General features: G+C 40.3%; 1 protein-coding gene and 1 non-coding gene across 10 annotated transcripts in view; one reads left to right on the top strand and one right to left on the bottom strand.

The window, feature by feature from the left end:
* Positions 1 to 13,766, bottom strand: part of PLEKHA5 (pleckstrin homology domain containing A5) — a 265,581-nt gene that overhangs the window by 170,555 nt on the left and 81,260 nt on the right. The window lies entirely within an intron of this gene.
* On the top strand, positions 659 to 765 carry LOC112066367 (U6 spliceosomal RNA). The gene has a single exon (XR_002892588.1). It is a non-coding gene; the product is annotated as a U6 spliceosomal RNA (small nuclear RNA).

Raw genomic sequence — 13,766 nt, 5'->3', positions numbered from 1 at the left:
ACAAAGAAGGACACTACATAATGATCAAGGGCTCAATCCAAGAAAAAGATATAACAATTGTAAATATTTATGCACCCAACATAGGAGCACCTCAATACGTAAGACAAATGCTAACAGCCATAAAAGGGGAAATCGACAGTAATACAATAATAGTGGGGGACTTTAACACCCCACTTTCACCAAGGGACAGATCATCTAAAATGAAAATAAATAAGGAAACACAAGGTTTAAATGACACATTAGAACAGATGGACTTAATTGATATTTATAGGACAGTCCATCCAAAAACCACAGCATACACTTTCTTCTCAAGTGCACATGGAACATTCTCCAGGACAGATCATATCTTGGGTCACAAATCAAGGCTTGGTAAATTTAAGAAAGGTGAAATCATATCATGTATATTTTCCGACCACAATGCTCTGAGACTAGCTATCAATTACAGGAAAAAAACTGTAAAAAATACAAACATATGGAGGCTAAACAGTATGCTACTAAATAACCAAGAGATCCCTGAAGAAATCAAAGAGGAAATCAAAAAATACCTACAGACAAATGACAATGAAAACATGACAATCCAAAACCTATGGGATACAGCAAAAGCAGTTCTAAGAGCGAAGTTTATAGCAATACAATCCTACCTCAAGAAACAAGAAAAGTGCTCGTCTTGGCAGCATATACACTAAAATTGGAACGATATAGAGAAGATTAGCATGGCTCCTGCACAAGGATGACATGCAAATTCATAAAGCATTCCACATTTTTGATATATGGGAAATGTAAGAATTTAATATAATCCCTTGATAATGTTTATTAAAAACTAATAGTAAAGTCAAGTATAAAGATTCCTTTACAAGTATATGATTGTTTTATTTTTTAAAAAAAAGTTAAAAAAAGAAAAAGAAACAAGAAACAAGAAAAATCTCAAAAAACAACCTAACTGGTCTTCCCTGGTGACACAGTGGTTGAGAGTCCGCCTGCCGATGCAGGGGATACGGGTTCGTGCCCCAGTCTGGGAGGATCCCACATGTTGCGGAGTGGCTAGGCCCGTGAGCCATGGATGCTGAGCCTGCGTGTCTGGAGTCTGTGCTCCGCAACAGGAGAGACCACAACAGAGAGAGGCCTGCGTACCGCAAAAAAAAAAAAAAAAAAAGAAAAGAAAAGAAGAGAAAAGAAAAACACCCCAACCTTACACATAAAGCAATTAGAGAGAGAAGAACAAAAAAACCCCAAAGTTAGCAGAAGGAAAGAAATCATAAAGATCAGATCACAAATAAATGAAAAAGAAATGAAGGAAACAATAGCAAAGATCAATAAAACTAAAAGCTAGTTCTCTGAGAAGATAAACAAGTTTGATAAACCTTTAGCCAGACTCATCAAGAAAAAAAGGAAGAAGATGCAAATCAACAGAACTAGCAATGAAAAAGGAGAAGAAACAACTGACACTGCAAAAATACAAAGGATCTTGAGAGATTACTACAAGCAACCGTATGCCAATAAAATGGACAACCTGGAAGAAATGGACAAATTCTTAGAAAAGTACAACCTTCCAAGACTGAACCAGGAAGAAACTGAACATATAAACAGACCAATCACAAGCACTGAAATTGAAACTGTGATGAAAAATCTTCCAACAAACTAAAGCCCAGGACGAGATGGCTTCACAGGTGAATTCTATCCAACAGTTAGAGAAAAACTAACACCCATCCTTCTCAAACTGTTCCAAAATATAGCAGAGGGAGGAACACTCCCAAACTCATTCTAGGAGGCCACCATCACCCTGTTACCAAAACCAGACAAAGATGTCACAGAAAAAAAAAACTACAGACCAATATCACTGATGAACATAGATGTAAAAATCCTCAACAAAATACTAGCAAACAGAATCCAACAGCACATTAAAAGGATCACACACCATGATCAAGTGGGGTTTATCCCAGGGATGCAAGGATTCTTCAATATATACAAATCAATCAATGTGATACAATATGGTCAATGAAATAAGTTCTAAAGGAAATAATTTCAATGTATAATACATTATCATCTATCCTTTTGCCGTTGGGGATTACAAACTTATTAATATATTAATTTCATAAGTCATACCTGCAAAATAAGACCTTAAAGATAAATAAACATTACAGGCTATTATAGTTATTCCATGGAAATGTGTATTCTAGGTTGGCTATTACCAGAAGCATCAATAAAATTGCATAGCTAGAAATATCATTTCTAATATGATTTATTTCTATAATGGTATTGAAACCATGACATGAAAACCAGATTAATAGAATTCTAATATTTTAAATTGTTTATATCCTCCCATATTCTCCCTTCCCATCCATTTACAATGCTGAAAGTAGCATTGCTGTACTTTCAAAATGAACATACCAACGTGAAAACAGATTTTACTTATGAAAACACGTATTACGGTGGGATGGAAAATGGGGAGGAAAATTACTTGGGGGGAAGGTAGCAGAGAGGAGTGGCAACTTTAATTTTCCTTTCTAATTTTACTTCAAAGACCCGATGTTCTTAATACTAAAGTAAGATTCTGTTCTAACACTTTACTCTCAGCTCTGCTCACATCCGTGCTTAGTAACCTAGCAATGTTTAAACCTGCATATGCATGAGGTGGCCACACTTTCCTTACCACCCGATCATCTGTATTTCTGCCATTTTTCATCACAACCTTGTTGAGGCTAGCAGCGTTCTGACAGACTGTAGATCCAAAACGGTGCTCACTGCTCAAATTAAAATATGTAAGCAATTTGACAAAGAATCTTTGAGAAACAAGCAGCCATCACTAAGCATCCTCTCTGCAGAAATACTTCTCACCACTGAGTGGCACAGAAACAGAAACAGATCACAGGTTAAAAAATGAAAATGTCTCACGTTCATAAAAATTTGCCCTTATGAGACTCATTTCTAAGTGCTCTGTTTAAAAGCATAAGCTTGGGAGCACTGAGAACTTATCGGCATTCTCCCAGGGGAATGAAGAATGAAATTAAAGTGAAGATGAGCTAATTTTTCTAATTTTTCAACCCTTTATTTCACTCTAAAATACTTCCATTTGAAGATTTGCTAGTGTCTTCTTCGTATGGACCCAAATTCACGGACAGAGGCTCACAAACGAGGGGTTGTAACACGTGGTGGCCAGCAGACAAGGTGGCCCCCAGTGATTCTCACCTCCTGGTAGTCAAGCCCTACGCAGTCCCTCTTGCCTCACCTGTAAGGCGAGGTCACTGAAGACACTGAGGCCTCCCTCTTGTTCTCTCTTGAATCGCTCACTCCGGGGGAAGCCAAGCACCATGACCTGAAGGGCTGTGGCCTCCCACCGATCAGGATCGACTTGGAAGCATACCCTAGCCTTAGCCAAGCGTTCAGGCGACTACAGCCCCGACCAACATCTTGACCGCATTCCCCTAAGAGACAGAGCCAGACCACCCAGCTAGGTCACTTCCGTAATTTCTGACTCTCAGAAACTCTGAGATGTTAAATGCTTACTGTTTTAAGCTGCTAAGTTTCGACGTAATTTGTTAGGCAGCAAGAGAGACCTAAGGTACAATACTTCTTTATTTTTCATCCATCACATGTACAACCAATTTGAAGCTCAGTAGGCCTAGAAATGTTAGATGCAGATAGGAAAACACTTTGCAACCCAAACATGGAGGCAGAAGGTCAGATCTAGACACATCGAAAGCACGCCTTTGTAACTCCATTTGAAAGACCTCACATGTGTAAACTGTTGCTACTAAGCCCAGAATGCTGCTACACCAGACAAGGCACCATCAGAGTACTGATAAAGGCTGTCATCCAGAAGATGCTCATTACATGACTGACCAATCAGTGAACGAATAAACGCAGCAGGAACGAAAGAAACGGATGATGCCAAGGCTGATGAAGAGTCAAAGCACACAGATCTTTATAATCACTTGTTTGCAATGTTTCTTTCAACCACCAGAGGGCAGGAATGGCACATGGTTCTTCTTTGACCCACTAGCACTTACAATGCCTAAAGCATGTAGTAGGAAAAAAATATATAAAGTCTGCACAAATGGAGGGACAGAGAAAGGGAGGATGCTTGTTCATAAGTGGGAAGAGATTAAGTCTGACTATAATGCCTCAAAAAGCTTCTTGGAGTGTGAGCTGCATTAGAGTACAGGCTTCATATACTAATGCTAATTAGTGCTAATTCATAAATTACATAATTGTGTGTGTGTGTGTGTGTGTGTGTGTGTGTGTGTGTGTGCGCGCGGTACGCGGACCTCTCACTGCTGTGGCCTCTCCCGTTGCGGAGCACAGGCTCCGGACGCACAGGCTCAGTGGCCATGGCCCACGGGCCCAGCCGCTCCGCAGCATGTGGGATCTTCCCGGACCGGGGCACAAACCGGTGTCCCCTGCATCGGCAGGCGGACTCTCAACCACTGCGCCACCAGAGAAGCCCATAAATTACATAATTTAATACTAAATCATAAATGGTATTTTAGATAGAGAATAAAGTAAAAAAAGCATGGAGGCTGACAACATCAGACCAATATCAAGGAACACATGACCAGAGAGCATAGGGAATGTGGTCTGGGACTCAATTTCAATCTAACCTTTTTACTCTTACTCCTTTTCTTCTACCTACTAACTAGAAATTAGTTGGTATTATTCTCTTATGAAATGTCTCCTTCTACAGAAAACAAGAAATTTAGTAGACTGAACTCAGGCACATTCTCAGCTCTCCACGGGTGATTATAACCCAACTTTTTTGTTCTGTGTAACCCAAACAAGCAACAGTGTGTGCCTGGGAGAAGCTCCATCCATGGCACGTGCAGTGCCCAGAGAGAAATAATCACCCTCTCTGTGGCCAGCCTCACTAACTCAACCCAGAAGGCAGATGTCACCGTGCCCTTGGAAATCTTTTTATCAGAGCAAGTACTTTCCAACTGCCCTAGTATTTTTAATGTTGCCTTCTAGGAAATAGTTTTTATTGAATTAAATTTTAAAATATCCATCATTTTCTACTGAATTGGAAGCTTACTCCTAATGACAAAATTAGCAAAACCATTTTCCTTTTTCTTCAAGTTACTTAACTTAGCTGGAGTCAGGGACGACTTCATATTTTATTTTATGTGGGCTTTGACAAGTTATGTTGCTTTTATGGTTCATGGTCTTGATTCCTAGATCTAAGATTTATGCTTGGCAAGAATATTTATAAGCCTATAGAGACAGATAACGAATAAAATGGAATCCCAACATTTCCAAAAGGATATCCTTACTGAAAGAAGCTGAAGGAGATAAATGGGTTAACCCTCGATTAATCTAAAAGGCATTAATAAAAATGTCCCATTCCCCTCATCTACAATAAAAAAACAAAATGTTACACATATGTTTGTAATAAAGATCAAACTGTCCCAAGAATGACCATTATAAATTAGTTAATGATAACAATACTGAATCTACATTTGTGGGGCAAATCTTACTGATAATAATTGAACAGAGTAAAGCATTTAATTCTGGATTCAGTGGGCCTCTACTCAACTGTAAACCCCTGAATCATTTGCAGGATTTAAAATACATTAAGTATATAGTATTCTTCAGAAATGAAGAAAATGACAGAAAATCCAATTCAAAAGAACTTAAACAAAAGAAGGGAAATTTATTGGCTTAAAAAACTGAAAAGACCAGGAATCGATCCAGAGACTCAACTCATACGATAAAGGGGTGTGTGTCTGTCTGTCTCAGCCCCTCCTCCCGCTCCCTCCCCGAGTCTCCTGTCCCATGAGGACAGCTCTAGGCTTACACCTTTACAGCTTCAAATCCAACCAAAGAGATTCTTTTCCTCCAGAGCTTCAGCAAAGTCCCAGGGTCAAGTCTCACTGGTCCAGTCACATCACGTGCATATTCCTAAGGTCAGGTGTGCATCAAATACAGGGCAAGACCAGGCCTGAGAGCGAGCAGGGAGTTATTTCCCAAAGAAAACGCAGGTTAGATTGTCAGGAGAAAGAGGACGATGGGCAGGGAACAAAATAAAGAGACGCCGTCGACGTCTGTACACGGCTTCAAAGAGGCCCCTGGATGCCCTCTCCAAAGTCAAGAACCAGTGTAAAAAAGGCTTAGTGAAGAACAGGCACATTTCTAAAACGTTTCCTGAAATCTAAGCTTGCACGACACTGACTGGCGGCCTAACCACAGCCGGTGCCTTCCTCGTCCTCCTCCACGTAGGGGCGCTGCACCCACTCCGCAGACGCCCCGTCACCTCTTCCCGAAGCACCGGTCTGGCTTCTGACGGAGGTTCCAGGAACCTCTCTGACTTTCTCAGGCATTCACTCCCCAGTTTCCTCCCCTCTTTTTCTACCTTATTCTATCACTAATCTATCTTTTCTGTCACTTCTATTCAAACGAGTCTCAAATATTCACCTCCGGACCAAAAAAAAAAAAAAAAATCCTTAAAAAAATTCCACTCCCACATTTTAAAAAACCAAATATACACCTCAGAACCTAAGTACCGCGCCCCAAATATCCAAAACAAACATCTCCCCTTCCTCCCTCTCAGTTATCTGTGTGAGAAATACTCTCATCACTTGTGCTTCAGGATTCAGCTCAAACATCACATCTTCCTTCTGTGACGCCGTCCCTCCCCGCTCCCGCCCAGGCTGGCGTACGTGCTTTCAGGGCACCCCGCCTGCTGTCACAGTATTTATCCCATTTCACCGTAATGACTGGTGTACTTCCTGAGTTCCCACCCCAGACTATAAACCAACAGCAAGGGCACAGCTGTGTCTTACATCTGCATCCAACAGGCCAAGCAGAGCGGCTGGTACATAGAAGGCTCCCTATGAATGTTTAATGAAAGGGAGAGAAAAGTTGAATTCTTATTAAAGAGCTACAATTTTCCTGGTTTAAAATATTTACTACTTGCTAAAAAGGATTGTCAGAAAGAAAAAAAAGTTTGGCTTTACTATTCCAACAGTCTGTGTCTTGGTAAGGTCTAGGCAAAAGACCACTACCAAAATTTATAAAACAAAAAGTCAGGGAACAGAAACAGAATTAAGGTGAAAAGCCAGTACTGTCTTCTTTCCTTTTCCTTAGTAATCCCCTAGGTTAAAAAAATAATAATGTTGGTCGGTATTAAACACTAGGATACTTTTTTTTCTCTCCGAGGAACTAACAGGAACAGTCCATCGAGAGGCCGAAGATGTGCTTGCTGCTGAGGCCGTAACAAATCTTTCCTCGTAGGTACCAAGCAGCTCAGATGGCCTTCTGAGGCAGACAGAGCTGACTGGGAAAATCCATCCTTTCAACCCGAAGCCCTTGCTTCTTGGTGATATTCCTCGTATCTTTAAAGTGTCTTTAATTCTTATGACATGAATTTTGGCCTGAGTATACATTATTTTCTAGTTTTTGTGGCACTGAACGCATTGCTTAATGCCTCTGAGCCTAAATGTCCTCATCTTTAAAATGGGAATAATAATACGTGTCTCACAGGGATGTTGACGAGAGTTAAGTGAAGGAGAAGCCCCTGCAGCACAGCTGGTGCCCATAGTAAGGGCTGTGATGATGGCGATCACAGCGCTGCCTGGCAGTCACAGGGGACACTAAGGTCGGCTGGCTCACTAAGCTGACGCCCCTACCCCCTTCCAGAGTCACTTGACAGCAGCTTTCTTGACTCTACTCCAGGGAGGTATTCTTCATCCTCATCTTGCTATACGTATATTTTAAAACTAATTCATTCCTTCTCACGACTTTTAAACTTGTGCACAATTTTAAACAAACTTGCTCTTTGGACTCATTCATGGTGGTTTCTCCCCTTTTTAATCTCCTTCAAGTCAATCAAGTTTTGATGACATTTATTTTCATTAGTGTTTTGTAAACTTTAATAAGCAAGCTCCCTGTTTCATTGCTGTTCAGAAACTTAACTTTCAAAAGGAGTCGTAAACGTGTTTTATCTACGGTGAGATGACAAGAGCTTTGTGACGGGGGCCTTTTAATATAATCTTCAACATTACTCTGCCTTTGCTTTTCTCCTTAGATTATTCACATCAACACGAAGCAACTGCAGTCTGTACTGTTTTTAGTACCATCACACGTAACCTTAGAAACCTTATCCTACTCAACTCACCCTAGCCCTTGACAGCCAGCACTACAAATAAAAAAGTTAAACATGCTACATCTGATAGTTTACTTACAGGTGTTGGATTGTGGTCTATCTAACCTTTCTATTTATTTATTTTTGGTTTTGGGGTTGTTTTTAAGACAAAATATTTCTGGTATTTTATTTCCTCTTCATTACTTGGATTTTGATGGAGATGCAAAGTGACACTGATTCAATATAAAGTAGGCATAAGAAGTTTGATGAGGAAAAGAAGAGTCCGTCTAATTCCACTTCATCTTGCTATGGACAGAGTACTCGAATTAGGATAAAAGTAAATTTCAACCGCTATTACTAATTATAAGCAAAACTACAAATCACGTACACATGTATTTCTTAAAACTACCCTGTACCACAGAAATTGTCATTCATTTTAAAGTTTCCTTATACAAAAATTTTGCAAGAAGCTGAAGCTTTTTCCTTTTGGGGAAAGATCAACCTGTAAGAATACAACACAATCAAAACATTTAAAATGTCAGAACTATTTCTCTCACTGGCAATAATAACAGAAAGTAAGTAACAGCTTGGATGGAGAAAAACAAATCTGCTTCAGAGCTCAAACTCCAGAAATGTAAAGAAAAAGTGCCCTCATCTGGCCAAACAAAAAACTTAACATTTTAGGTGCTCATATTAACGCCTGTTCAAATGTAATTTACAGGGCTTTAATTGGTGTATAAATAAATCTGAAGATTTAAAAAAACAAGTAGCAAGACAACAGTATAAAATTTTTTTCTGCTTTTTACAAATATAACTATTTGCTGTTCAAAAACAACTATTTAAACCATAAAATATAAAGCAAATTATATAATATGTAGTCTCTCACCAACCAGATATATTAGAAATGTATTAGGAAGAAAATAAATTGTTACCAGTCCTCTTATTTGCAAATCATTAATAATAAAATGGCACACATAACTTTACATTCTGATGACAAGGCTGATTAATGACCGCCATGTGCTATTATCTGGAAAAAAATATCTTTGCACAACTTAAGAGTTCAGAATTTTCCTTCCTGAGTACTTCTAAAAACTAACATGCCACCTCAAGTTAAACTACTTATATTATCAGATTGACATCTCTGCCAAACAGATCCAGTAGAGCCAAACAGATCCATCTCTGCCAAACAGATCCAACAGATCCAGCAAATGAAAATAAAGCTTTCAGCAGTGCTGTGACACTAACGTTACCAATGAAATGCTAGCGGCGAGTAATCCTGTCATTAACGGTAATGATGATGACAACAATAATACTAATAGTACTAGAAATTGCTTAAATGGTAGCAATTTGCAGGCATGGTGGCACTGTAGGGGTAACAGGGTACCCTCCCCCCGACCCAAGACATCCACGTCCTGATCACCAGAACCCGCGATTCGGTTACTTCACTACCTTACATGGCAAAAGGGACTTTGCAGACGTGGTTAAAATGGGGAGACAAGATGGAGAGATTGTTCTGGAGTAGCCAGGTGGCCCGATGGAATCACCAGGGCCCTTAAACATGGAAGAGGGAGGCAGAAGAGTCAGAGGGGGGGTGGGACCATGCAAGAAGGCTGGGAGAGATGCAACACTGCTGGCTAATTTTTACAACAGTAAAGTGCGTCTAATTTTTACTAAACTCAGTTACTCCTCATGCTAGTGAGGGTGGTACTACTACTAATCCTACTTTAGCAGAAGGAACTTGAGACTTAAAAAGATAGACCAATTAACTTGTCTGGGGTCACACAGCTAAATAATCGTCAGGTTTGTCTATCTGATATCAGCAACACGCAAGGATGATGTCCATCTAGATCACTGCCTTCGATCTGTAAGCACAGTACTAGGGGCCTCTCGGTGCCGAATGGGCTCCGTGAATTTCTCCCACCCTCACTCTCCCTGTTCAACCAACCTTTGACTCATTCTATCTTCTACCTTCGACATCCACTGCGACCATGCTGAAGCAGAACAAATCCCTTGGATAAAAATAACACTCTAACTCACATCCTATTATCAGCTTCAGTCATGTAATGTCCCACCTGAAAGCTTTCAGTTCTCCAGAACATAATCAAGTAAAACCTAAGTTCCTTTTTAAGAATCTGACTTTAGGAATCCTTTCCGGATCTCAAAAAGATCCCATCTTAACCTTTCCATCTTGCACTACTGCCTCAAAACACTACAAGACCCATTCAAATGCAGTCTTTGGGCCCATATTTTGCCACTGTCTCACTTCCATATTCTTTGTTGTTCCATGATATTCATCTAGACTGTGCATCCATCAAAAACCATGCCCCCCGCCCCCCGCAAAAAAGTAGTACACCAGCCACAAAGTCCTAAAAAATTTTGCTTGTACCAGTCATCAGTCCCTGCCTTGCCCAGCTCCATTTGGCTTCGGATACTAACGATCCACTTAGGCTAAAGGAGGTGGTACGTCATCTCTTAGGGTCAGACACCCTGGGTCCAAATCCTGGCTCTACCACCTCCCAGCCTTGTGATTTAGGGCAGTTGTTCACTTCTCTGGACTAAGCTTCCTTAACTGAAAAGTGGGGAACATAATAGTATCCTCCTCATAGGGCCATTTCAAGGATTAAACGGTACAAGTAGCTGGCAGCGTAGCTGGTATATACAGTCTTGATTTTTACTGCAGTTCCCTTCACGAAGTGGCTTCCTCCTTCAATCTTAGTTCACTTGGCCGACACAAGTGATACGGCTAATCATTACCTTCCCTTCTCCCAGAAGGTTGGACCTTGTGACCTTTTCCACAGTGCCAAGCTATGCCTCTGTTTCCACCAGATGGACCCCAACTCCCAATCCCCTGTACTGCAATACAGAGATCACCACGAAGCAGTACCTCCTTTTACCATCTTTCCCTTTTCCCCTCCTGACCGATATCCCCGCGCTCCCAGATCAGATCCTTAACACATTTTCTTAAGCACCATTTTATTTATCCACTTAAATACTATGACTTTAACAACTGACGGTACATGAGTTAACCCTTCTAGCACTGGCTTCTCCAGTAAACAAACCCCTTTTCCAACTACTGTGTCAATGAAAAAAGTCAACGTGCTGTTATTGTTGTTACTGGTATATGTTCTATTCACCTACACACCTATATTATCTTATTTACCTACAGGTTTCTTGAGAGCAAGGACTATGTAGTAATCATCTTTGAATTCCCCCAGATCTAAACACACTCAGTTTTACTGATTAAGCTAATGGATGAAATGAGTCACATCTGACCCACAGTTGCGTGACCAGTCAGCAAAAATATCTTTCTGTTTACCACCCCTCCCCCAACCACTGGTACCAAAACATGAACCCAGGCAAATTTATCCTTGCTTGTAATTATAAATGCCTGATGCCATTTCACTTTTCTCAGGTTTCTAGTGACATTTCTTTACATGACCTTACCTTAATTATCTTAATGTACTAACCTGTTCCATGCATCGCATTTTAAAATACCAAAATAATAATCAACACAGCCACATTCATGCTTTCCAGCATTTCCACTTTTAATTATAGTAAGTCACTGTACCTTAAGCCTTCAGAGTCTATACTTCAGTTCTATGAAATTACTATGCTTCATTCAACCAGAGATTTCAAACTTCTTTAAAAGGTAACACAAGGGCTTCCCCGGTGGCGCAGTGGTTGCGTGTCCGCCTGCCGATGCAGGGGAACCGGGTTCGCGCCCCGGTCTGGGAGGATCCCACATGCCGCGGAGCGGCTGGGCCCGTGAGCCATGGCCGCTGAGCCTGCGCGTCCGGAGCCTGTGCTCCGCAACGGGAGAGGCCACAACAGAGGGAGGCCCGCATACCACACACACACAAAAAAAAGGTAACACAGTACTACTGTTCTACTTCATTTACTCACATGCCTCCCTTTAACCTCAGCTTAGTGCTGAATTTAACTTGCTTGATAATCTAAGCCTAGTTCAAGTCTAACTCATGCCACTGTTGGTCTGTAGCTATCGGCTGTTCTGCCATCTTCTATTTGGTTATGTTTAGTTCCGGGCATCTCAGCTGTAAGGAATGAAATTATTTCTTAGAGAGGGAGGCATTCTTTTTAATCTGATATTTTCCAGAATATTAAAGAACTAAACTGATTTTTTTTTTCTTTTCACAATTACTAAAAGGTAACTACAAGATTTCTTTCAAGTATGTGCCTTTCCACGTGAAACACACAGAACTTTAGAACAGTGGCTCGGAAGCCTGGCTGTGCACTGTAATCATCTGAGGGGTTCTTGAAAAGTACCCCCAGGCTCCACACCAGAGGGGTCTGACTTGGTTGGTCTCTGATAAGCCCAAGTTTGAATGCTGTTGCGGATGTTTGTTGAGGAACCAGTGAATAAGAAGCACAGCCTGCAGAACCTTTCTTCTCTTTAAAAGAAAATACTATATTTCAAAGATCTATATAAATATAGATATATATTTTAAAATATGTATATTGCATCCAATCAGTCATTTAATTTAAAAATCTCACGTAACCAACATATTTTACATCATCAATGTACTGCATGTATCTTTGAAAATATAATTGCAATAATCACTGTCAAATTTTTTTCCCTAGCTGATCAGTCTTCATATTGGTGAGTTCCTAAAACAAACTTTCAGGTGTAAAAATTTCTTGCACATCAAACGTAATAACACAATATACATTCTAAATACCTTTAATCCTTGGTATCTGGACCAATTGTTTCCTATCTGCACGCTGCCAATTTAAAACCCACTTGCTGGATCAGTCTACAGAACAAATCCCCCTGTGTTGTATTATTTTTGTGTGTGAAATACCCCAGATTAGTACGCCTCAGCCCGGAGAATGACGCCCCTCGTGGGCTGATGGAGGAGCTTTCTGCTGGGCCTGCAAAACAGTCTTGAGAATGAAAATGCCCTTGACTACTGTCAAATGACCTGTCTTTCAGAGTAAAAATTTAAATCCCGATGGTGATTTAAAAATCTATATTCAGCTGTTAAGCCCTTTTGGACTCAAACAGCAGACACACATAATAAATCTCAAAGCTGACAGTTTGAGATTTGCTTACTACCTCTGGCACTCCCAAGCTCTAAAAAAATCACTGGTATACTGCCCTCTGGTACAAAGCATAAAACTAAGTATAACATTAATTATATAGGAGAGGAGGGAGGCTCTGAAAGACTTTTGCTTAAATAAATGCCATTTTTTCATATAAATTTATCAGGTTACCTTCTACCTCATTCTAACTATTTTTTTTTTCTGTATCTCTTTCACAAAAAAAAGTTATATTACTATTCTGTTACAAACAAGACGCTAAATCTCAACTACCCTGAAATTAACTTATTTGTTAACTACTGGAAAAGCCCATTTCTCCCCCGTGCACCAGGGAAAAACCTATATCCCCAAAATCTATGTTTAACTAATACTTCATTCTTTTGCAATTCCAACTGTTTTTCAGGCTCCCCTCCAGTCTTTAGCAGTATGCATAAATTTATAAAATTGTGATCCCAGAGTATCACACTTGTTTCTTCTGTTTCAATACAAATAATATTGTTATGCCGAGGTCTTTAACACTACTGCATGGAATCGCGCATGGCACAGGGAGATCAGCTAGGTGGTTTGTAACCACCTAGAGGGGTGGGATAGGGAGGGTGGGAGGGAGGGAGACGCAAGAGGGAGGAGATATGGG

This window comes from Physeter macrocephalus, chromosome 6 (genome assembly GCF_002837175.3).
Source record: "Physeter macrocephalus isolate SW-GA chromosome 6, ASM283717v5, whole genome shotgun sequence".
NCBI classification, from domain to species: Eukaryota; Metazoa; Chordata; class Mammalia; order Artiodactyla; family Physeteridae; genus Physeter; species Physeter macrocephalus.
The sequence above is the reverse complement of the archived record's forward strand: the minus strand, read 5'-3'. Positions and strand labels throughout refer to the sequence as shown.